This window comes from Cyanistes caeruleus, chromosome 4 (assembly GCF_971803275.1).
Source record: "Cyanistes caeruleus chromosome 4, bCyaCae1.hap1.1, whole genome shotgun sequence".
Lineage (NCBI taxonomy): Eukaryota > Metazoa > Chordata > Aves > Passeriformes > Paridae > Cyanistes > Cyanistes caeruleus.
In genome coordinates this window covers 37,140,901-37,165,165 of record NC_141704.1, presented here as the reverse complement: position 1 = coordinate 37,165,165, position 24,265 = coordinate 37,140,901, and the positions used below count along the sequence as shown (strand labels likewise).

The following is a 24,265-nucleotide window of genomic DNA, read 5'->3' as shown; positions in this document are numbered from 1 at the left end:
AATTGCTCCACCTCAGGTGCACAGGGATGACCACAGGGTCTCCTCAGTAATTTCACCCATTGGAGGTTGGATAGCACAGAAATTATGTGAAGGAATTGAATTCAAAAGAGGAGCAAGACAGATGTCTCCCCTTTGGTACTGTTTCATCAAAGTAGTAGTAAAAGTCAGTGGACGTTACCTTGGGAAACTGGTTCAAAATGATCATCTTCAAGTGTAATATGTAATATCCAGGCTGTCGGATAGACCCACCATCTGCATGGGCTTCCTCATAGGAGTTTTCTTCTGAAGTAGAGGCTCCCGTATGACACAGAAGTAGTTATTGCTGGGTTCAGTTTGATTGCTTTTTAAACTGGCTTTCAGCTTGGGTTTTTTGTTGTAGTTATTGGTTTGGTTTGGTTTTTGGGATTGTTTTAATTTGTTTTTGGTTTTATTTTGTTTTGGTATGGGCAGAGCATCTATAATTCAGAGGATATTTATTTGAATCTTGTAGTGTTTGTCAGTTATTGTGAAAAACAAAATGTACGACAGTGAGCATGAGGGCAGAATTTTTTATTAGCAGTTTAAGTCCTGTGTATCTCTCTGGATAATCCCTCTCCTTACTGACTTTGTGGGAAAGAAAAACAAGATGAGTATACTTTCAGTGATATCAGTAGAAATATTTTGGAATTTAGATGAAGGACAGTTGAAACTTATTCTGGATATATGTTTATATGTTTATTCTGCTTTGTCTTATGTAACTAAAGGACTCTTTAAGGTTTGCCTCTCCTTTTCTCTCTCCCCAGCCCTTTTCTATTTTCCTCTGGGTATTTTCTGGGTAATACATGTGTTTCAACCTTTGTGTTTTCATCCCATTTACCTCTGAAATGGGATGACAGATTTGGTGATACCCATTGAATATGTAATTAAAAGAAATCCTACATTGGCTAGGCTTTGTGTTTCACCTTATGAAAACAGTCTAAAAAGATCACCAGTTATCAAAATGAAATATGAACTAGTCCTCTGAAATTTAAAGGTTACTTAAAAATATGTTTGTATAATTTAGACTTTCAGATTGGTACATCCTACTGGTCACATGATAATATTAGTAGGTGTTGGGATTCAAGGCCAGATTAGGTGGGGTTCTGGGAAACCTGGTCTGGTTGAAGATGTCCTTGGTCATAGAAGGAGAGGCTGGACTAGATGACTTTTAAAGGTCCTTTCCAACCCAAACCATTCAAAAATTTGTCAGTGGATTTTCATGCATCTTAACTTATTTACAGCATAATACATTTGAGTATCACTTTGAAGATGCATCCTTTTCCACTGGGTAACCTTTGGAATAGACCATGGCATTCAAAGACAAGGTATAACCGAGAGCCGATGAATTTTAGGAGTTGGTACCTTTTCCCCTGCTATTTGAATATCACTCCCTCAAAATATTGGCTGATTATTCTTTTTCTGTAAACAAGTGCATAGATAGAACTTAATAATGCTCTTCCTTTTGTATGTAACAACATAAATAAAAATGTGCATTCAGACAAAATGTACTTGAATTTTAATTAAATTCAATGGTTTCTGTTTTTCCCTAATAGTACTTCTTGTTAATGAGATAGATGAGTCTGCTTGGAGTCACAAATCTGTTTAGGAGCAGTAGGAAGTTTCAGACATAAAAGTAGCTCATTCTCAGTACTCAGCAGGTTACTGTACTTGTTTTTAACAACAGCTTTTCCAGAAAATTCTGCTTCACAGAGATATGAAGAAATAGAAAAAGGAGCATTGTGGAACATATGGTAAAAGGGTAATATGCATCCTTATTTCATAAACAAACCCCTATATTTGTCTTCCTGTAATTTCAGTAGTTCATCACAAGAGCAGTCATGCATCTTGTACACCTTTGGAGTTCTGTGGAGTTTGCTGATGTGTTCTTCAAAAATACGAACATAAATTAATGTCCTTCTAATGTGAGGATCATCCTCAGGGAAGAATGCTTTATGTATGATCTTAAGTCTGAGGAGCTGTCTAAAAAGCTTTGATCAAGCTGCATGGGTAGTTTTTAGAACTGTCCTTTCAGGTAATTTCCAGGTTCAAGTAGCATTGCACCAACTTGGGTTAGATTCACATTGTCCAAGGGATTCTTTCTGACTGTAGGAGTGAAGGAAAGTGAGCAGCCTGACTGCAAGGTGGTAGGGTTATTGCTCTCTTACACATGCATGTGTGTTTTGTTTACCTATGGAGAAGAGTCTGAGCCTCAGTTAGGATATCACCACTTTCAATGAAACTTCATTTTTAAAAAGTATTAATTTCAGGAAATGAGGACTGAAACCCAATGAGAAGCGGAGGAATGAGGGCCAGAGAAGTATTTAAATAGCAGAACTATGAGCAAACCTTTCATGCTTTCCCTGGTGGCCCTGTACCAGTGCATAGGAAGCAACAAGGAATACAAAGTCAGGGTAGCATTTGGGTACCTCTTTAGGGGTACAGAGATGTGGTATGGGATGGCTGACATGAACGGTGCATGGTAGTGGAGGAACACAGACTCTTTTAGCAGTACCGGCTGCTGAGATGGAAGAAAGGCTTGTGCTCCAGTGGTAGCTTGAATTTGCACATCCAGATTTGATTGGAAGGAGTAATAAGCTGGTCAAGATCAGAGAGTCAAACATGAATGCCTCTCAGTGATCATCTGCTACAGACTGAGTGAGAGGAGAAAGGAATTGTCTGAAACCTTCTTTAGAGGACTGGAGGAAGCGTGATTGAAAACATTGTTTCTTGTGAGCAACTTTGACCTGTCAACATGTGTTGGATTGCATAACATGGTGTGGCACATGCCATCAAGGAGATTTTTGGGATGTGTTGAGGATCTGTTTAAGGTAAGTGCTGCCCCATCAGTCACGGAAGGTGATCTGCTGCTCATGGGTAGAGTACCTGGTGATGCATGGGAAGGTCAGTGGTGGCTCCAGCTGTACACCTGTAAGGTGGTGGTGAGGAAGGTAAATAGATTAGAACCCTGGAGTTCAGAGTTCAGTAATACCTTGGTGGCCAAACTGATGGGATACTGATTAGGCAGACTAAGGTAGCTGGAAAACAAGCTTGACTGCTGGGCCTAAAGGCTTAGGGCCAGTGTGATCTGAAGTCCAGCTGATCACCAGTTGCTGGAAGTTCCATAGGGCTCAGCACGGGAGCCAGGATTGCTTAGCTCCTTCATAACAATCTGTACCATTCTTTTGCATGCAATCTCAGTGAGTTTGCCCAGTGTTGATCTTTTGGAGGGAAGTGGTTGATTTGCTGGAGCACAGGGCTGCTCTTCAGAGTGCTCTCAGCAGGCTGAAAAAATGGGCTTGGAGGAACCTTGCCTTCAGCAAAGGCAAATGAAAATTGCTGCAGTTAGGATGGAACAACTGTGTGCAACACTACACAGTGAGGGCTGTCTGACTAGAAACCAGCTTTGCAGAACACCAAGCTAGAAAGGGAGCAAAAAAAGCTGAGGACTGGATTGATTAAGTATAGATAATAGAGGACTGAAGGGGAAGTTTGAGGCACAACTGTAATTGTTGTCTTCAATTATCTAAAAGGAGCTTATAGAGAATTTGGGTTCAAGACTAGATGGCCCAGCACCTTGTCCAGCTGAATCTTAGTCGTGCCCAATACTGTGGAATCATCCACCACTTCCCTGGGAAGGTTATTCCAATGTCTGGCTGTTCTCATTGTGAAAAACTGTTCCTGTTCCATCTCCCCAGGAGTAACTTGTTCCCATTACTCCTTGTCTTTTTCACATGACTGTGTAAAACGGGGATCTTTTCTTTGTAGCCAACTTTAAATAGTGGAACATGGGGATAACACTTCCCCTAAGACTTCTTTTCTCAAGGTGAACAAAGCCTGTCATTTCAGCCTTTCCCTTCATGGCAGGCTTCCCACTCATCTGTTCCCCTTTGTGGCCCTTCTAGGGGCCCTCTTCAGCCTGCTTGTGTCTATTTTTTATAGTGGGGACCAAAACTGACCAAAACACAGTATTCCACACAGGTGTGGCCTGACAGGCTCTGAAGTGCTCTACACAGACACTTTCTGCTTGTAGTTCTTAATGCTTTGTCAACGCATATAAATTTAGTGTATTCAAAGAAAGCCAAAACCAAGTTGTGACAAAGCAAAGGCATGGATAAATCTTAGGACTGACAATCTTGCAATCACACAATTCCGTTTAAAACATGAAATCTGTTAAAGAAATTAAGAACATCAAATTTGTTAACCAGCATTGTGTTGTCACTCTCCATATTTATTATGAAACACATTTTTATAACCACTAAATAAATGAGCAAATGAATAAATAAAAAAGAACTTGGATTTGGATTAGTAATCAAAGTAATTCAGCCAGCTGATCCATACCAGATGTCAGTGGCTTTTTATTTCAAACCATGAATGAGGTGTCTTAAAATTTATTTTTACTTTTCAGATACTCTGGGTGAATATTTCTACTTTTACTGCTGCTTCCTCTTTTGCCAGGAGTATGATTCAATATTATAAAAATAGTAAAAAGAATACCAAGCATTTCCATTTCTCTTGTGCTAATATATTACCATGTACTGGAAGTGGGCACAGCCAGGGCTAATGTTGAATCTGAGTTAAAGGACAGTGCTATCAGCCATTATTCCTTATTCCTGCATTACTTAAAGACAGTTTTCTGATGCTGGATAACAGGCATCTGAAAGTTAAGACAATACACCCTCCTAGCAGAAATTCTATTTTGGAAGAAGGATTCTCAGGAAGCGTCTGCACTTTGAAGATATTTGAGATGCTGCATTGTATGTCTGTATGTCCAAATATGATTATCTCCTTCCTTCATCTGCTACTTGGGCAGGTTTGAAAACAGAAGAAGGTAGAGACTTTACTTTCACTGTTGCCTGTGCTGAGATATACTGAGCATTCAGTGCTTCTAGATAAATTTTGCTTTTGGAAGTCCTGCTAGGTGATAGATTTGGGACAATAACACAGCTACAGTTGTTTTTTCTGGTTATGTAGTGATTCCTGCTCTATCTCAAAGCACTTCAGGCATATGGAGAGCTCTGAGGGCAGAACCTACAGGGCTTGTGCCAAAGTGTGCAACTCAGCAAGCGTGCTTTGTGTGTTTTAGATGAGAGAAGCCCATCTCTAAAGGGGAGAGCCTGCTGCCTGTGAGGTGCTGGCTGCACTGTTAATACTACTGGGGGCTTCAAGGTCCTCACTTCCTCTTTGTGCCCACCTGTGAATGCAGATAACTGGTTCAGTGGAGGGTGAGGATGAAGAATAACAATGCAAGTCCAGTGGCATTTACATGATGTTGAGTTTAGCTCCTTTTTATGTGAACTAAACAGGTGAATTTAGGGAGGGTTTTCCCCCCACCATTGTTTGGTGTGCTTGGACTTTGCCCTCTCTCGTTAGCCATTGTCTTTGACAGTCCGGAAGAGATTGATGTGATATCTTTTTCAAAGGTTATGCTTGAGGTTTTTCCAGCTTGCTTTTTACTTCCCTCAAAGTGTTGTGGGGGTCTTGGCTGCCAGGTTTCTGGTAGAAGGGTTTTTTTCCAGGCAGATGAAGCCACTCTTGAGGGAAAATGGACCAAAAGAGAGGAAGCAGGTATGGAAGAGATTTTTAAAGATAGCTATTAAGTGCTAATAGTTCCTTCTGAATGCTTGTAGAGTTGTACAATGGATTATTTGATACAGGAGTCCTCAGTGTTGCAAAAAATTGGAAAGCTGGTTTTTTAAATGAAAAATACCAGGGTTTTTTAGTCATTACTAAAGGCTTGTAGTAGATCTTCACAATTTGCAGTAGGTCTTTGTGGAAAATATTTGAAATGCCATGGAAGACTAGATGAATAGCACTTTGGCAAAATTTGAATATACAGTTGATGCAGGTGAAGATGGTGAAGAGTGGTGTCTCTCAAATTTAGTCTCAAAGAATTCAAGTTTTTCACTTTCTTTGCATTTCACAATTTAGATTTAAGAAGAAATTAATTCCAAACATGGTTTCACTCAAAGTCCTACCTACTTCTGAACTTACAAAAAATATCACTTTACAAATTGGTTGCAGAAGACCAGATATGACCTTGATGCATTCACAAAGATCCAGACTCCTGTTTTACTGACATAGAGCACCAAGGCATTGCTTCCTAGGGAGAACATCTTCACTCTGCCTTAGCTGACAGAACTGGTCATGGAGTCACTGAGAATGGATTATATTTTTAAAATGCTGTCTTATGTACCTCACTTGGCTTAATAATAAACAATCTCACTCCTCAAATGTATTTTAGATGAAAAGAGTGAGAGAATTTTCATTTAATTTGGGGTTTTTTTGCCTTCCCAGATCTGTATGAGCTGGGGCCTGTATCTGTACTGGGGAATTGCTTAAGTGCCTGCCTGTGGATGTGCTTCCCACCTTGGCATCCTTTTGGTCTGGAACTGAAATATCAAGCGATAGACAAGGAAAATTTTGTTTGTAAACTGGAGGCATCAGACTTGTATAAACTTTAATTAGGGATTAGTGCTTCTTGGTTCAAATACAGACATGCTGATTATTATTCTTGCAACAATGAAAATGCTCAGAAAGTATTGTAACCAAACAGAAATATCCCCACTAAGATGGCCTCCCCAAGTCTCTTAGAATGTTGTTTTAAGTCAGTTTCTCTTAACTCATTATTAATTCTGGCTACAGTGTTAATTATATTTCATTTTAAGTTTTGTTTTCTGAGAGCAGAGACCAACTATGCTGAGAACTTCTCTGCTTATAGGGAACACTTTTCCTGCTGAATTTGATTTGCATTTCTGTTTATCTATTCTGGCTCTTGACATACCTTTTTAAGAAAGTATAAATCAGCAGTGCTGCTTCCAAAAAGACTCAGTGAATGCTTTTGTCATTCTGCATGCTTCTGAGCAGCCACCTGCATTAATATTGAGGATGCACTGGCTTGTGCATGAATTCAAGTTGATTAGTCAAGTAGAGAGTGCAGTTCTTGGTTTTATTCAGAAAATGGATTTTTTTTATGAAGGGCAAGAAATTTATTTTGAAGCAGAAGCCAAGATACAGATAATATTTTATATGTTTGCACATTTACACACCATAGTTTATAGGCTGGATGCACCTCTCCCAACTCAAAATTGCAGTATCTTAGTGTGTTACACAGGAAGCCTTGCAATCCATATATCCTCTTCTGAAAAGCTTTGCAGAGCATTATATTGAGTAGTAAAATCCATTTTTTGTGATACTGTGCACAGCTGATCTTGAAAACATAAATTAGCTGAACATTAAGTTTTCAATAGTTTTTTAACAAGAGCTTTTTCAGTTGATTGGTTTGTTGAATTTTGCAGCACTTCAGAAATAAAAACATCCACTACATTTTCTCAATTGATTATGGAAATTGAGTACAACTTAATGTTATGCTTGAAAGAAAAATCTAGAAGCAACAGCTCACCCCAACCAGTGGTTTGACAGAAACCAAACATTTTGAAAACAATTTAGTATTACTGGAAGAGAAATTATGCTCAACACAGTTCCTTCTGCCATGTTGACTGGCCTCTGATCTGTGGGGAGTAATTTGCCTGTCCTACCAAGGAGAGAAAAAGTATGGTAATGCACTGGCAGCTGTTAACAGCAGATACCAGAGGGATATGGAGAGAACACACATCTTTTCTACCAGCAGAATTATGTAAAGGCTCCATTCCCCTTAGTTAAAGAACTTATCCTTTTCTGTCTCATAGTGCTAAGAATGAGAAGGCAGAGATAGGGATATTCTGCTATTGTTTTATTGGTATCTCCTGTTTCTGAGTCTACATTGCAAGCACAGCTGAAGAACAAACTAGTTGACATTTAAGTAGAGCAGATATTCACCACTGTTTTTTCCTTTCTGTGCTGTTGCTAAATGGAAGTATTGCTTGACTTCATTGTTTGAGGGAAAGGATTTAAATACGAGTTTGTATCATTCATGTCCTTGACTGCAAGTTTTCGATCTTGAAATTGAATTGTTATCTTTCAGTAACTTTTATCTTTCTGACTTGTATTTGAACACCGTGTGTCCACAATGATGAGAAGGTGATTAGGCCATTGCCATGCAGACACCATCTCTGTGCATTTAGCAGAGCGCAGATTTGATTCTGCTGCCGCTGGCATTATTGTGTCATTTTTTCTTTCGCTTTCCTCCTTTCCTCATCATTCCTCTGTGGCCTGCCATGGCTCAGGTGCTACTGGCTGCTGTTAGTGTCCAGGATTTATGAGCCATCTTTCATAGCGGGTCTCACATTCCTGGCAAGAACTGGATGGATGAAACGTCCTGGATCATCACTCAATGCTGGTCTGGTCATGAAGAGCATGTGGTCGCATTGTAGGGCCTGATTATTTCTCAGGGAGTCCATTCACTAGCAAAGAAATACTGAGGAAACATAAAAAAGTTAAAATATTAACAGTAGTGATTTTTCAGAGGAAGTAATATAGTATGCTCACACCCATACAAAAAAAAAAATACCCTCAAGATAAATCCAGTATTGGAGTAGAGGATGAATTTTTATTGACTTCACTTTGAATTGTTGCCTATTTATGCCTGGCTAATCCTGGGAATTACCTGAGCAATGACAAAGACAGCTCAACACAAAGCAGCAGTGTGCAGTTCCTTAAAATGATGTTTTTATAATTTATTTTAGCCTGTGTTAAACTCGTGAATCATTCCACATTGTGAAAAAAAAGTAAAATATTCTCCTGGCAATTTAGTTGTGTGTTTGCATATGTTTTTAATTTTTTCATGACACAATAAAGTAGACAATTTTCTGAGTATTTTGTGTAATGGCAGTGCAGAATGTTATGACTCTATCTACTTGGCAAAATGTCTTGCTGAGATATAAATAGATTTCTAATGGCTGTCAGGCTCTGTGCCCAAGAAATTTTCTTGTAGATATCTCATTACAGAAATAACATCATCAATAAAATAGCTGAAATATTTTGAAAACGCGGGAATATTTTTTACATCAGTAACTGCAAGGAAAATACCTACCATATGCATAATTTGAGGCTGATTTAAAAACTGTAATTTATCATAATTATCTGCATATTATCATGGCAAAACATGCTTAATTGCTTTTGACTGGACTGGTATTATGATGAGAAGGAAAGTTAACAGCAGATGGCCCTACTGTCAAAACTGTAGTCTCTTAACCCAAAATGAAGCAGCAGACTGAACATAACATGTTTCTGGCTTCTTTTTCTGATTTTCATCATGAACTAGCATTTGGTGGGGTTGTGAATGTTTACAGACCAATAGAAATTGTCTCAGCTGGTGACAAAAATAGCAATGTAAACTTGACTACATAGGATTCCTCATCACAATATGACTTCGATTTTCTAAAGCGCATAAAGTTGTTTAAAATATTAAACTGGTCTGAAAAGCAAATTCCTTCCAAAATATTAGAATGGACTATAACACTATTTTCTGCCCTTTTACCACCATATGTGCGTCTTCTACTTTCATACAGCAATGAAAAAAAGAAGTGCTTAATCTTCCATACCTGTCTGGCTGTGAAGAAATAAATTAACAGTTGAAGAAACAGATAATTTTGCAGTGCTTCAAATAAGTTCAGCTTTGCTGCATCAATTGCAATATGCCTGAAGGATTTCTCTTGTATTAATCACAATGTGCATGCACAGATGCGGTGCTGTAAAAATCCCAGCATCTCTACTCACAAAATGCCCGAGAGAATTGAAGAATTTAAGATTACATTTGTACAAAGTTAAATTACAGAATAGGAGAGAGAAAGGCTGGTTTCCTTTTTTTTTTTTTTTTTTAAATGTCTAGCCAGAGAGAATCACAATAAGCAGGTGCTACATTATACTGCTGGATGGTCAATGAAAGTAAATTAGCTGCTTCAGCTGATAGAAAGGAAATGCTGGCCTGATCAGCTTAAATAAAGGTGACATGTTATTTGTGAAATAATGTGAATACCGAAATGTGGTTTAACCCCAAAGTTTGTGTGTATATTTGTATGTATATTTTTTGTGTGCCTCGTATTATAGATTTTATAACAGTTAATCTCCTGGACTAAAATAATGGGTGAATTTATTAGAAAGCAGAACTCGTTACAGGGAGAGATTTATTATTTGCTTTGTGTCAGAAACAATGTTGCTCAGATGTGCTGATTGATGGCACAGTGTAATTTGTTCATCATAGTAAGGAAAACAGTGGGACAAATATATTTTGCACCTTAAACATTTTCCCCTTTTACAGTCCAAGCCTAACAGGAAGATTTTTAGAAGATATACTATTTTTTAAAGGGCTAAACAAAAAAAATTGGTAGAGTTTTTAGATCTAAATTAAATAGTAAGACATAAACAGTCTAGGAAAAAAACCTTTGTGTAGGTATTTTTAACACTGAGGTGATGCATATTTAAACTTTTTTCAATGCATCGTCATTTAGTGGTGATGTTTCTGGAAACTGACAGCCAGTTGCCAGTTACAATCTGTATAATGCCTATTTCAGGAGGCTTGTTAGTTTTTTAATCTTTACATTTGCTCCTTAGGCTTTATCATCTTGACCCTTGTTTCAGTTAATGCAGATACACAACTTGATAACATTTCATGGTGTAATGTAGGTATACAAGGGCACAGTACTCAGACTTCCTTGCTCTTTCAAAACCCGAAAGGATACTTCGAATAACTTACTACACGTAGCATTAAGTTATGTGCACTATGTTTATAATTTTTATTTAACATACTGTAGCATAGTAGACACAAAGGTACTTGGAACATTCAAAACCAGTTGTAAAAAAGCCTGTAAGAATTTTCCCATTCTTTATTTTTCCTTGGAATCATCCTTGTCTTTGTAGGAGGTTCTCAAGATAGGTTTTCTTTGAACATCTAGTAATGCGATATTTTGCTTTTACCCCATGCTGGTCGTCTGAGCATTCGCTAAGAAGGTTTCTGTGATTCAAAGTTCCAAGTTCAAATTAATTAAAATATCTCATTATTTGAATCTGATTCATGTACTGTAGAGGTTTTTTTAAGAGGCTTTAATGAATCAAGTTTGAATTAAAATGAAAAAACTTGATGATTCACTTATCTTTTGCTGATTTTCTACAGTCCCTTACAAAACATTAATGCAGTACACAGGGATCTTGGAAGTAAGGTGAGGAGCACAATCTCACAAGAGTTTTTAAGAGTTTACCTGCTAAGCTTTATCTTAAATGGATGCCTTATACAATTCTGGGAAAGTTCTGTTTGCTGTTGGAGAATCATATTTCTCATTTTGTATGCGCAGTTTTGCTACACTCTTTTTAATTGCCGAAACCTAAGCAAAGAAGCAAAAGCCATTCACAAAAATGCATAAATTCTGATAATTTAAAATTTTGCCTATTGTTTCTCCTCTGCCATAATTTTTTCATACTACTTTTTTTTTAAACCTTTGTTAAAGTAATTATTCACTTTTATTTATTGTTCATCTAAGTGTTCTTCTCTTGTTATAAAGCCTATATTCCCTATCTTTTTATGAGTCAGCAGAAGGGTGAATTGTAGAATGTGATAACTATCAAGATTCTGGAAGCCTCTCTGTAAAGAAAACACAATTTTTGTTTGTTGCAGGTTGACAGCTGAAATCTTGAGAAGTGAAAGCAGAGCAGAATATCAGGAAAGGAGTGAAAGCTAGATGTAAAGATTCAATAATATTCCAAATGTTCCAATGAAACAACTAACAGAATCATTAGAGAAAATTTAAAATAGTGAGGAAGTCACTTTGAAATTATGGCTTGACATTTTTAGTCCAGTAAAATTTTCTGCCATGGGTTAAACAGTTTGATCTTGCAATGAAGCCTTAGGTCCAGAGCAAAGAAGAAGAAATCTCCATCAGTGTGCATTTATAGAGAAGTCTTGCTTCTTCATGTAACTAACTGGAATACAGTATTCTTTTATAGGGCATCTAAAAGTATGTGGAGTCACGTTCTGTTTCAGACCTAAATAGTACTTTTTTTGCTTTATAAAATTATTGTTCTTGCTTCAAATATTAAATAATGGTTTAGTTGAGTAAGAACTAGGTGGCTTGTTTTTTTACTACTGCCAGGTTATTAAGTTGGTTATTTTTTAAGTTATGTGTCTTCCCAATTCTTTACACTTGAACTTCAGTACAAGGGAACACCAAAAATGACATTTATTGAAAATGAGTCTTAAGTTGTTAAAGGCTTGAAGGGTGTCACTGCGGTGTTGCACATGTCATGAAACCAGCAGATTCTGGCACTCCAGATGCAACACAATGCCTCTAACATTTTTCTTTTTCCTGCCAGAACAGGCAAGCTCCAAAGGCCTGTGTTGACAGGTAATGAGATCTAATAAGCAAGGGGAAAGGGGGTAGGTGGGAATGAAAGAGTAAGGGAATATCCATATTCATTATTTAATCAAATAAGATTCTCTTGATGGATTTTGGGAATACTCATTCCTTGCTTCAAAAGCTTCTCTGTGATAGCTGTAAACAAATTACCTCTATGAATAACTTCTTAATCAGCGAAGAGTAGAGCTGTTCTCTACTTGATCTCTCCCTTTGGGTGGTCCCAGTCAGAGAGCAGCAGCCTTCCTTCTGATGGCTTGGCTTCAGAGAAACTATATGATATTATGCTGACAGCTGTAGACCTCTTTTTGTTAGGGATAACAAACATCCTGTGCTGAGGACAGCATCAAGCCCAGCCTGCAGTATGCCCAATTAGAGAAGCTAAAATCTCATTTGTTTCACCATGGGAGTCTCTGAAAGCACACCGTTTTGGCCTCATTACAGTATTTTTAACTTTGCAAAAACAATTTCATTATGGAAATTAAAGAAGCTCATTTAGTCTTAGCGTTTATGCTTAACTTAATAAATTCCACAAGTGTACCAGTTGCCCTAGTGTGCAGGCTTTTTGTTCTTTATCTAAGAAAAAATTTGTTTTAGAAACTATCTGCAGAGACTGTTTCATAAAGGAATGTGCCATTTTAATATGCTGGTTATTTATTATTAAAATGAACAAATTTCTGGACTCCATTGTAGTAATTTTCCTGTGTTGAACATCTGAGCATTGACCAGCAGTGACTCTGCTGTACTCCATCATGTAAATCAGTGAAAAGATGCCAGAGGATAATCTCTTTTAGTCCCTAGCAATGTGGGCTAAGGATAGAATACCTTAAGGTACAGGTGAAGTGGCTCTTTATCCCACTAACTACATGTGATATGCTTCAGTTTCCCTGAAATTTTTCTTTAAGATTAAATAAATCAATAAAAGGGGACTGCTATAAACTATGCAGTTACTATATAGTTCTCAAAACAAACTAAATTGATTGTAAGCATCTGTTTTTATGTACTTTTTTCTCCTTGGAATATGTCCCAGTGGTTTGTTCTTTGTTAGAATGATCCAATTTACTTAATAAGCTATAAATATGTTGAGCTCAAGTCAACAAAGGTGTTTTCAACAAACACAGCAGTATAAATAAATCAAAATTTTTTCTTACAACTCTTATGGGCTGCAGCAGGAGAAAGGTAATCAGTATCAGTGGTGCACCTGGGGCTTTTCTGGTCTCAGGTGCCAAATTCCTTTTTCTTACTGCTGGAGTTGGCACTGTCACTGCTGCTCCATTTTTACTTGCCATTGTAGACAGGAGCTGGAAGGAAACGGGAGTGAATGAGGCAGAGGCAACCTCATTCCCACCACTCTTCATCTTTCCTCTACTGTCACTGGAGCTACCCCATCAGCTTCCTTGAATTCCCTGTGTTAAGATTTATTTAGACCACTGAGAGGTGTCTGCTTAAATCCAGCTTAAATGAGTCATTTTTCAGAGAAGCAGCTGTCCAGTTCAAAACTGGATTGTGGTTAGTGGCTATAATAATTTGTTTCTCCGATAGTTTGCTTTTTCACTCAAGCTATGGCATTTTCCATAGTTAGAATGTGAGCTGTCTTTGTTTGCTTTTTTGTTTAACTAGGGTGAAGTGATGCTGAAGTCTGTGAGAACATTCTGTTTCCCTTAAAATAATTTGACTTCAGTTCTTCAAAGATGATTGTTTTCTTTTTAAGTCTGTTGAAACCCCAAATCCTTACATTACTGAGAGCTGAAGTGGTGATTTTATTATTTTCATCCCTTTTGGCTCTCCAGCAATGTGATAAAAAGTTGGACTCATTTAAATAAATGAGCATAAATAAAGCTATCCAAATGGGGGAGTGGTGAAAATGGCTAATCTGCAGTTCGCCTGTACCAGGTATTCCCTTGAATTACAGAGTCTCAGTCTCTCTTTGATTCTCCTTTGGAGACATTCAAAACTTGACTGAACATGGCCCTAAGTGACCCAATGCAGCACAAAAGCTGGCCTGGTTTGAGTGAGGAGTTGGTCAAGATGACATCCACAGGTCTATGCTGTGGTTCCAAGTCTAGGAGGGAATAACTAGCAGATACTGAATGTCTGGTTCCAGTGGATAATTTCCTTGGAAACATAGTTTTTCACCAAAACTTGCTTTTAAGCAGCTGTGTGAAGCAGGGCAACAAATAAGTAGTTACTGAAAACTCATTCTGTGAACTCCTCATGGTTGTAAGCCTGCACTGCCATCAAAATCACAGCAATGTGCTGTTCCTTTTTCTGTTGTCTGCCCCTCTCTCTCCCTCCTCTACCCTCTTCCCCCATTTCTTCCTTCTGCTCTTCTGCTTTTCTCTTTAGACATCCCATACCCTTACCTGGTTAATGCACCAAACATTGTGTAGCTTCATTGTGAACAGAAAAGGGGACTGATATAGCTGAAAAAACCTATTTTAATGGACTGAGTCTTAATTAGTTTTGTTGGTTTTTTTTTTTTAATTGAAAATAATAACCAGAACCTTGGCAGAACTGTAAATATGTGTGAGAGCGTGGATGTCTTGGGAACAAACTGGTCTGGGAAATTTGTGATATTTTGATTTTTTTTCCTATATGTGTAATAAAACAAGTTACACAAGGTGAATGGTAGTCTTGGAGATCTTTATTTATTCATACAAATCTAAAGAGGGGAATGAGATTCCTGTTGAGCATGAATAATGGCAATCTTCAGTCATTTGGTGTCCTCTGAGTCTTACTTTTGTTCACTATTCCAAATGTCATTTTGTGTGTTAGAAAATATCAGGACTCCTATCTTACATAAGCTGCATTAAAAATACAGTTTCTCTGCCTTTGTTTCAAAACCAATTAAAGTGTAAAGCTGAAATAATACAATGTGGTTAAACTATAGATCAAATGTTGTGCAGATGTATCATTGAACGGTACTCAGTCCATTTTATGCTAATATAAAATACAGAAACAATATGTTTACTTCCTTTATAAATCAAGCAAATCTTGTTTTTATTGCAGAGAGTGGGAGGTGAGGTAATAGTAGAGTGGGAGGATAATTTAGAATAGAGGTACCTGGAACATGCAGATACAGTGCTCCAGAGTATTAGGATATGTTATGTTCCTTTTGAGAACTTGTTTGTAATGATTTTTAATAACATCCCACAAGAGGAAGCAGAATATAAGTGTGCTGAAATCCAATCAAAGTTGTGATGTAAAGTTCAGGATCATTTATATCAGATGAGAATCTTAATAGGAGGGCAATCAACAATTTTGTCAGGAGCTCAGTCCATACTCCTTCAATTTATTGAAGTTGTGAGTGGTCTGACCTGTCTGTTTTCTGAAAGAACTCTATATTTAGTAGTTATCAGAAACTGAAAGGGCAATAATATGGAAAAAATGTGGAGAAGAAGATAGTAATTCTAACTGGTAATGAGGCCGTGTGTAACAGTCAGAATTTTTTTTTCCAGCTGACATATAACAAAATGAAGAAAAATGGAAAGTAAACATTCGACTTCCATCTAATTTTTCCTTCTAGTTAGGATGTCCCATTTTGGTTTGACAGAGTTAGCATCCTTTAACTCAAGTCTGTTTATTCAGTAAAAAAGAGTCTCTACCAGTATCACTATTTCTTCTTCAGTTATTTCATCCCCAGGAAAGAAAACTGCCTACTTGGTATTGGATTTCTTAGTATACATTTGATCTGATACTGTAAATAACTTCTCTTCACAGAGGCATATTTATCTAGAGGAGAACAAACTTAGGGGAGCTTCTAAAATTTGAAAGGACATATTTTGGCAAGAGAGAGCTAATGATAATAATAGAAATATGTCTAAAAAATATCTACTTGCAGAAAGCTTTTCCTAGCAATCTGGTAGGAAATCTACCTATCCAAAAAGTGCTGTCTTTTAACAAATGGCTTCTAGACTCACCCTTGTTTTTAAAATTGTTGCTTTGACTCATTCAGGAAAAAAAATTAGCAACGTTGCAGCAAAGTTTGTGGTGTCTTTGGGTTGAAATGTTGACATCAAAATTGGTGTGAGATTTATAATGTGTCTGTGTGTATATATATACATATGCATACTTACCTCTGTGTGTGTATGTACGTACGCATATATATGTGACATCTGATGGCAACATCAGTGACTGAAGGAGTAAAAAAAACTCGATTTTTTTGAGGAATCCTGGCATTATTTTGACAGATATCTTTGAAGAATAGACAGAACTAAATGTTGACTTACCAGCTAGGCCCCCAGTTAAGAAGACTGCTGAAAATGTGATATTAGATATAATAAGTGTTGTGATGGTATTTAGATACAGCAGATTTAGTGGCTTCTTTAAACAAAAGCATTTCCTAGGAGCAGGTGTGTCCACGATCATGTGGCTTTGGAAGTGGGTGGGAAAGTTTACCTTTTGTATCCATCTTGGTGAAAGTAATTGCAACCCTTCCCCTTCATCTGATCCCTTGCTCTGTTACAGGTCTCCTCACCTATCCCTCTCTACCTGTGCGAGTTCAGGATCACCCTGATGTCTGTACCTAGATTTGTAGGAAACTGTTTCTATTGTGGTTATGCATTTAATAGTTGGGCTGCTTATGCCAGCTAATTCTTTTCTTTTCTCCTTATCATAAAAGCTCTTCCTTGGCTTATATGTAAGCAGATGTATATTAATCTGCCTTGAAAACCACTTGGTATCTATCAGGCTTCCCAGTTGTCCCATGTGTATACAAAAGACAAAGTAACTTTAGAGTATTCTATTCCTTACAAGTACTTTCCAAGCAGTGAAGCACTAGACTGCACTGTAATGCATACCATCAAATTAAAAAAAAAATTATATCAAGGTCTTTGATTAAGACACTCAAAAAATACACATATTTCATGGGATGATATGCAAGTGTCATTGGATATGGTGAAAGGACATCCACCAAGAAATGTAAACATATTTTGTACAAGACATTGAAACCTCTTGCAAATGGAAATGCACAAGTTCAATAGAAACTTTGACCCAAATGGATCATTAGTTGTAGCCTACAGATTCTTATTCAAATCATTAACTGCATCTCACGGTGTCTTGCAAGGAAAGAAACAGAGGCTATTGCTTAATGAGCCTTTCTTTAAAATAGATCTGACAGCCAAGCTTCTTACGATTGGCCAATTTAGGATTTATAAAATGGTTTAATTTAATTCAAACACTAGGGCTTTGTAAATGATTATATATGTATGTATGTACTACATGCAATAGTAAAATTGTCAGATGTGTTATATATACTTCATTTGCCATAAACTCCCAGCTGCCCTGCCTGCATTTTGCCCATTAATCTCTCATGGACTTTAACACTTCAGAAACATATTTCTGAAGAGCCCAAATAATTATCTTATTTAATCTATCAAAATTAACTTGTCATATGAGTAACACTTCTTTTTTTTAACAACCAGGGATGAATTTTCCTCAGACTGTGTATTTTATTTTGCTGTTGTACATGCAGAGCCAGACAAACATGGGTACGCTGTTACTCCCACCTGTTGTCAAATCCAGGGTGATGTTTAGTTCTGAGCTTATGATGAATTTCTAGTTTGCATTTTTCTGTCTACTTGGTTTTAAATACAAAGGATTTGTGCTATGTGTATGTTAAAATACACAGAAGCAGGTGTATGCTATAAATCAGTACTCAATTTTTTATATAAAACTAAAGATTAATAGATTTGCCTTATCAATTAGGTAGGCAGCATGAAGACAATAAGAATTGCTATTTTTTGGATTACTAGTTGGTTTTTTTTCTCCCAGATAAATATTGATACAAATTTGTAACCCCTTGTGTTTTCCTGACTTTCTTGGAATTTTTTGAAAGGGAAAATCCTTGCAAAATATACTGCTTTTATTTTTTTTACTCTAAAGCCACAGGTGATATTAACACGATCAAAGGAAAAATTAGGAAAAACATTATTTTTCATGTTACTTAACTCACTGTAGAGATTTTCAGTGTGGCAAATCACATTTTGTTTTGGGAAAGCTGTGAAGAGGAGGTGTGTTCTGGGACATCCACAGTGCTCATGAAGGTAACACTTATTGTGGTAAATGTTGGGGTCTTGGGGAAGAAAGGAGGAGCTGGACCAGACAGGATTGTGAATCCTGTTGCTGCCAACACGAACACAGAGCTCTGCCCAGGCTCTGTGGCGTTTCTGGTGCTCAAGTTGTGTAGGACAAAAGGGTAACTGAGGTTCCAAGTTTCTGCAGGGCTGCATCCACCCTTTTTTCCATAAGCTGGAGTATGAGCAGACAGTAAGACAGCCCCGGCAGCACAGGTGTCAGCTTTTGCTGGGAGCGTCTGAGGGCAGTGAGTTGCAAGCAGTGATCTCTGCAGATTTGGAGCTACACACAAGTTTTCATTTGGTGTACTGTTACCTTTCTCTTCTTTCCTGTTCTCATCAAAAAGAAAGATGTCTCAGAGAGACGAGCAAATCCTTTCACCCTAAAGTGATGTAAGGATGTCTGTGCAGCTTTTAGGTTTATGTTACATCCTATCTCCAGGAGAGATGTGTAGCAGATGCTTTGATAGAAAAAATCAGAGGAACAAACAGGCAAAAATGTTTTTCAGTTTTTTGTCTTCCCTTCCATGAATTTGGTAGTTTGATAGCTTCAGAATGGTATTGCTGGCAGAAGAGAAGGAAGGTGGCAGTTGAGGGGTTTATTTACTTATTTTATATTTAGCTTCCTTAAATGATATCCTGTTTGAGTCATCAGTTCTTTGAGGCAGAGTTTTCCACAATTTATTTTGCCTTTTTAGTTTGATTAATGTATTAGTTACAATAAAGGTGAGATCAAGAAACTTTAAATGTTTTTGTGTATGCTTTGTTAATTTTCCCATTGAATAGTTAGGTATTTTTGTCCTAGTTTTTTTAGAGCTGCTTATTTAAATTTAAATAAGATATTATTACTGATTGTTCATTTGTGTAATGTTAACTCATGTTTATTTGATGCTTTTAGTATGATATTGCTCATTCTCATGTGTGATTATTAAACATGTGATTTTAAATTGTAGAGAATTACTGAACAATGACTGTTAGAATGGAAGTTTTTCCATGTTATCCTTATTTTATATTCAGGCTTGAATTGGCAGCAATATAAATGAGAAACATTTTGACATTTGAAGGTTTTTTTTTCCTTTTTCTGCCTTATTGAAATGGTTGTTCACTTTGAGTGGCATTTCTGTAACAGTCCCTGGTATACAAACTCAAGAAGCATTGACCAATTTTCAATTGAGTTCCTTCTGGCATCTCTGAGTGAAGTTTTATTCACTTTGGTGATGACTGGAGGAGTAGAAGAAGAGTTGTACCACCAACCTCACTGTCTCTTTATGCCTGTAGAAGCTAAAACAGTCAGTAGTTACCATGGGTGAATGGTTACCTTTCATCTTAAGAGCATCACCATCCCCTTTGTCATTCTAAAATGTTATCTCATAATGATTAGTTCCTCAATCTGCAAGGAAGGAATTATTTGCTGCTGTGAGGGAATGATTCAGGTGTACATAAGCCCACAGAGGGTGAAAAAGGAAGCCAGGCTTCTGGCATGACAGATGGGTTGCAAGATGGGATGAATTTAGTAGAACTGAATACAGGAGGAAATGTGGAATGGGGATTTTGGACCTTTCTCAATACAATGAGGGAAAGGCATGTGCCTCTGGAAGGATTAAGGTTGCTAAGAGAGCGGGTATGTCCCAGAGAAGGCAAAAAAGCAGAGAAATCCTGGAGCATTTAGAATGACAGCATCTAGTTTTATTTTAAACAGGGAGTGGAATATTAAAAGGGCTGGTGGAAGATAGGGGACTTCAAACTGGAATACTTCTGAAAACCAACTTAGTGGCTTTTGCGACTTTTGGGTAGTTGAAGTAAATTAGTTTGGGCCATTTCTTAAAAACATGGCTCTGTAAATCTTTTGCTTGTTGGTGTAAAAACAGATGATGATGCAGAGATCCAGCAGCGGCAGTGCTAATGAGTAGAGGCTGCTGCTATGCTCATTGTTTGTTGTTTTTTTCCTGAAAGACTTGTCAAGAAGACTGTCTGGATTTTTATCTAACTGGAACCTTAGTTGAATTGTTGCAACTCTTCCCTCATAATTGGGTGATATTGCTCAACTCTGAAATATTTTGTAGCCCTATTTGAAGCTGGACTTTTTATCTGTTTCAGCTTTTACAGACGTCTTGTGGCTTTGCCTGCTATTTGAGACCCACAGAGTTTGTGAACACAGTGTTTGTCTTTGAGGAAACAGGTATTTCTACTTTTTGTTGCATGTTATAGCTTTGTAGTTTTATTTTATTATGAAGTGTAAGTTTTCATTAATGCATTTTCTCCATCTGAAAACTGTCTGAAGCCAAAAAAGTTACTTTTTATTGATTTCCTACACTTTCGAAAACTTCAATTGGCCCTCACAGATTTAATTTTTTTTCTTGCCCTCTTTTGTACAAGATGTACAAGATGCAGAAAATCTATGGCAAGTGTAATGTGGGAAGTCAGAGTTTACAAGGAAAGGAATATAGAAATAGTTGATACTTATGGGGTTAATATTGTGTGGGTGTAATTTTAAAGAGTTGGTGAACTTTAAAGAAATGTGTGCAAGCTCTTCCTAAGCATTATTATGTAACTTAAAAAACCTAAAATTTTTGCACAGAATGTATTTGTACTCTAAAGTTAAAAAGAGTAATTGAAGTTTGCAGAACAGAATCAGGAAAACACTGTAACTATAGGTGCTTCTGGTGTTGGTTTTTGGGGTGGTTTTAATGATCTGTAGCTTGCAAATAGTTGGAAAATTTTTCTTTGAGTTCAATGAAAAGAACAGCTTGCAGCAGTGGATACGTTTTACAGTTGTATCAAGTGCACAGTTACTAAGCAAGGATGGGAAGCCTGACAGTTTTACTTCTAGCAAAGCTGACCTCTGGAGGATTTTATTAAAGGAATTTCAATTTTTTAACAGCTGAACTGAAAACAATAATCTCTCATGAAACAGAGCCAACAGATTGTATTGCTAACCACGTTCCTTCCAAACTTGGAGAACTTCAAGGAATCAATGCAGTTTAAGTTTCTAGGCACTGTTATTTGAGGCTATGGAGTACAGCTCCCTTTGTTCTAAATGCAGTATGAATTATCACCTTAATCCCTCTCTTGGTTTATGGGTGCAGTCCTCTATCTTACCTGGATGTAGCTATGATTAATGTATTAACCTGAACTGTTTCATGGCTCCTCAGTCTTTACAGGCTGGTAAACAAGTGTCATGGCACAGAGAAAGATGTATCTGTCAGGAGTGTAGAGCCACGCTTATTTTTATTTCATTGATGCACACTCCTGTGGCAGGATGAAGGGAAACTATTAGGCTGGGACTAGAGTTTCTATCTAGAAACCAAAACAGCCCCTTCCTATATTCCCCAACCAGACAAACAACCCCCTGCAAACCAAACAAAAACCTCACTAAAAACTAAAGTGTTGAAAAAATGATTAGTTCAGTGTTGTGTTTGGAGTACTTATATAGGTGAAATACAGTAATTTTCAATAGTCATGTACTCTCAAGATAATTTTTTTTAACTGGAAAATGTAAATATGAAAGTTACTGGATAGACACAAAGAATAAGAGACAAAAGGAAGCTGACATAATTTTTTGAGTAGAATCAAAGGAGGTTTTCAATAAAATATAAAAGTTAGCTTTCCTTAAACTAGGTTTTTAATTATTGAAATATCCTTTCCCATCACTGAAAAGAGTGAAATTCTGTAACTGAGCACTGCCTATTCCTGTCATACACAGGCACATCTTTTACCATACCTAGGAAGCCTACAAGCTTTCTGGTTACAGTGTATATAATATAGATTATATTTGTATATTGTCGTGGTTTAGGGTAAACCTCCAAATGGGGTCCCTCTAGAAAACGAATTCAAGCGGCCCCTCCCCCTCCACTAGTTCAGGAAAATATTTTCTTGGAGAAAAGTGGAAAAAACCCTGTTTATTTAACAAGCAAAGTACTCACAAACATGAAAAAGAAAGAGAAAAATATTAAACAATGGAACCTCTCACTGTTGTGAAGAGGTGGCAAATTCAGAAAGTCCTTTTCATGTGGTGTAGCTCGGCTCGCTCAGTCTCTTATCAGTCCCTCTGGTTCTGGAAAGTGCCGAGGCCCAGGCCCTGGTGGGCCACAGGCCTGAGCTCCCGGGGTTTGGCTGGGTGTTCAGTCCAGAGCAGGTTTAAACAGATCCAAGAGAAAAGGAGAAAAAACACAGTCCAGGGGACTTCTCTGCCTCAGCTAGCTAAAAAAATAACTAAAATCAGAGGTGAGCTCTGTCCTGCTGTCTGTCTGTGCTGCAGACAGCACGTTCCAGGAGCAGCATGCTCTGCAGGGGGAGTGAGTGCAATTTCTGAACACAAACTGTTGCTTCTTCTCCCCCTGCTTCACTCTCAGATCCCGTCTGGAAGGTGCAGAACTTAGCATCCAGCATAAACAGAAGAGAAAATAGGGGGTACAAGCATCGTAAAGTCACCCCAGGACACAGATACATATATGTAATATTTTCCTGGAGAATGAGGAATGGTATCTAAACACAATTATGTGGAGGAAGGCATTTGTCTGCATGTTGCCCATACTTTGTGTGAGTCTAATGCAGGCAAGAAAATTATGATTCAAAAGTAGTGACCATGATTTTTAGATCCTCTGGTCCCCCCCCAGCCCTCCATGTGTGTTGAGGTAGGGGTAAAAAAGACTAAGACAGACTCTTCTCAGTGGTGCCCAGAGACAGGACAAGAGACAAATAGCACAAATTCAAATACAGGATACTCAATTAAAACATAAGAAATTTTACTACTGTGAGAGTGGTCAAAGACTGGACTGGTCTGCCTAGAGGCCAATGGAGACATTTAAAACCAAACTCACGGCCACAGTCAACATGCTGTAGTTGGCCCTGCTTTGATCAAGGGGTTGGACTGGGTGGACCTGCCAGCACCTCTTCCAACCTCACCTGTCCTATGTACCGTTTTCATTTTATTGCAAACAAAATGTTGCTTGCATTTCCTCTCTGATTCCCGTGTTTCTACACTGTCTTTTCAGACACACCTGAGGGAAGCTTCTATGCATACTGAAAAGCTGCAGTGTTGAGGGGTTTAGAACAGCTTCTTTCATATAGAGTAGTTAAAGGTTCATTGAGAAACATTGCAGCAAAATACATATAGGGATTTAAATATAATTTTTGGAAGCTCAGGACTCATAGCTAGCCACTTCCCTGTCCATTTTATATGTTATGTTCAAACATGGCTAAGCTTTCATGTTAACATTTTGTAAAGATCATAATTTTCCTCTATAAAGGGTTTGCTGGACTGTTCTCAATCTGTTAGCTGGCAATAGAATTTTAAGAAGTCTGCTCTATTTGCTATGCTAAAGAATACATTCACCTTGACAGGGTCTACAGTCCTTTCTAGAGAGCCTATACTTCAGCCATCCTTAAGGAAAGTCCAACTCCACTGTTTACTCCATTATCATAAAAGGGTGGGACCTCATTGATTTTTGGCATGGGGAAAGAGAGGCTTGTTATTATTGGGCTAATAAGCTGTGCCAAAAGGATGCAATTGATACTACATATGGTGCAAAAGGAAAATGCTGCTTAAAGAGTAGGATCCATTAGTGTTTATGATAAAAGATGTATTCTCTGGGCAATGCTGTATCATCTGAAAATATTTAAAATAGAGTCTATTATGATCATAGTGAAGCCTCAAGAAATTGGGAGGACTTTGAAAAAATAATACCTTCTAGGTAAAATACCCTACTGAATCAGAACTGAAGTAACAATATATTAACAGATATTTGAGGGAGATAAATGTAATTTTCTGAATATGCATACTGAATATGTATACCTTCTGCTTTATATTGCACTTTGAAGGGAAGTGGGGATAAGGCATATGAAGTTCCTATCCTTAGCCTGATTACCACATCTATTGCATTTTCACAGGGG

The 24,265-nt window shown here is 37.5% G+C and overlaps 1 long non-coding RNA gene across 1 annotated transcript; it reads right to left on the bottom strand.

Annotated features, from left to right (window-relative positions):
• Window positions 1–4,211: 4,211 nt before the first annotated feature.
• On the bottom strand, window positions 4,212–22,697 carry LOC147653581 (uncharacterized). Its single transcript, XR_015286451.1, has 2 exons — window positions 22,337–22,697; window positions 4,212–8,371 (listed from the first exon to the last, which is right to left on the bottom strand). It is a non-coding gene; the product is annotated as an uncharacterized LOC147653581 (long non-coding RNA).
• Window positions 22,698–24,265: the final 1,568 nt, after the last annotated feature.